This window comes from Penaeus chinensis, chromosome 9 (assembly GCF_019202785.1).
Source record: "Penaeus chinensis breed Huanghai No. 1 chromosome 9, ASM1920278v2, whole genome shotgun sequence".
NCBI classification, from domain to species: domain Eukaryota; kingdom Metazoa; phylum Arthropoda; class Malacostraca; order Decapoda; family Penaeidae; genus Penaeus; species Penaeus chinensis.
The window spans coordinates 35288693-35291192 of record NC_061827.1 but is presented as its reverse complement, the minus strand read 5'-3'; positions in this window follow the sequence as shown (position 1 = coordinate 35291192).

Below are 2500 nucleotides of genomic sequence, written 5' to 3'. Positions count from 1 at the left end.
CTCCCAGAGCACCGATATTCAATTTGTTGCTGTGTGTACATAGATACACACATCCATACATATATATAGATAGACATACACATGCATACACGTACATACACACAGACATACACCTACACACACACACACACACACACACACACACACACACACACACACACACACACACACACACACACACACACACACACACACACACACACACACTTATACTTATTGTATCTATGTATATATGTATATATATGTATGCATGTATGACATATTTACCCTCGCATAACACGTTTCCTCGTACGTGACGCTCCTGTTCCTGAAAGGCAATACAGTCGTTAATGACATACCGTATATCTCGAATGCATGCTAGTTTAGGGGGAAGAGTGAGATGATGCGAGCTTTTCTCTTGATTGCCGACCAATTGTAAGCAATTTGTCGGAAGCTTGTGCCAGTAGACTGATCTCGGGCACATAGAAGAGCATCCACTCGGGGTAAATACCGACACCTGCTAGAAGTCCTTCGAAAGAATGCACCGTCCTAGCTTTCGCGAATAAATGAAAAGATATTATAAATAAGCTAAATCATCAGCTTACTGGCACAAGCTTACGTAATATTGCTTACAGTTGGTCGGCAGTTAATACTCTGTATTTAGTTTCTTTTCAATATCTTGTTTTTTTTCTCTCACCTTCTCTCTCCTTTGCAGAAACTCCCAACCATTCCCTCTCCCTTTCTCTCCCCTCCCCTCCCCCTCTCTCTCTATCTCTCTCTCTTTCTCTCTCTCAACCTCTCTCTATTATCCCTTCATCTCCCTCACCCCCCCCCCCCCCACTATTTTCCGTTTTCTCTGTGTTCCAGATTCTGTTCTGCCAACAAAAAACGGCTTGGCTCCCAGAGGCACAGTTGCCAAGATGAGGAGGCCGCAGACAGCACCTTCCGTTATGGTGCCAAAATCTCGTGTTTTTATGGATGTTTGTGATCGTGCTTTTCTTACTCTTAATGTGATTTCCCTTGTCGGTGGCTGTGGGTATTTCTTGCCTCGTTTAAGACTGGTTTTCGTAAGTGTGTATTGCCAGAGACTCGCATTTTTCTTATTCAAGTTTGTAAACGTGATTAAAAAAAAAAAAAAAAAAAAATACTTTGATTGCTTTTCTGCATCGATGTAGAAGGTTTTATTTTTATTTTTTGTTTATGGTTACTTCTTCTTTTAATTAGTATCTGAGTGTATTGACGTATTTTTCTTTTTTTTTATCATTGAAGTTAATATTCAATATGTGCTCAATTTAAGTGATTTGTATGAGTGTGATCCGGGCTGGCATGAGAGTCAGTTGAGATGTCTATAGTATTTTTAGGAAGAGAGAGAGAGAGAGAGAGAGAGAGAGAGAGAGAGAGAGAGAGAGAGAGAGAGAGAGAGAGAGAGAGAGAGAGAGAGAGAGAGAGAGAGAGAGAAAGAGAGTATATTATATGATACTCATTACAAAAGAAAAAATATTTAAACGAATACTGTAAAGCTCGTATCTCTATTTCCCTATAAAGATGAATTATTCAGACGTCTTTATTTATATTTATGTGCAGGAAGGCAACAACTCCTGTAATGTCTCGTGCAGTTGCTCTTGTGCCAATAGATTGCATAAGATAAAATTCAAGATTTCTCATGCATCATGCAAACCATTTTTTGACGCCTTGGCATGTGGCTGCAGTCACTGTGAAGGTGCTTTCATTAGGCGCGTATGTGGGTGTGTAGGTGGGCTATGTGGGGGTGGGGATACAGGCTATGTGGTGGGGGGATACGGGCTATGTGAGGGTGGGGATACGAGCTATGTGGGGGTGGGGATACAGGCTATGTGGTGGGGGGATCCGGGCTATGTGGGGCTGGGGTGCGGGCTATGTGGGGGTGGGGATCCGGGCTATGTGGGGGTGGGGGTGCGGGCTATGTGTTGGTGGATGTGTTTGCGTGGGTGTTGTGTTTTCAGGGTGGAGGTAAGGGTGTAGGTGTATTTGTGTGCGTGAGTGAGGGTATGTGTATATGGCGGTGGGAGTACGTGTATGTACATTGCGCGGGGGGGGGGGGGGGGATGTTTGTAGGGAATGGGGGATGGTAATATGTATATATATATATATGTGTGTGTATATATGTATGTGTTTATGTGTGTGTATGTGTATATAGGTGTTTATGAATACTTATATGTATGTATATGTGCAACCGTATCTAAACAACATAAAATCAATTCAGAATAAACAAAATCAAGAAAATTACGCATCTGTTTCTCCACATTCCTACATTCATTCACAACCCCGTGCAGTAGCTTCCTGAACGAGCGAGAGACAACACCCATCCACTTCATCCAAAAAAAAAGGACATTAATTTCCCGAAGAACAAGATATCACATCAAAACGAAGAAGAAGAAGAAGAATAAGAGGGGGATACAAAAAAAAAAAAAAAAAAAAAAAAAAACCGTGACAGGGCGTATTAAGAAGTCAGAAAGAGTTTTGAAGGCGAGTGGCATGTGCA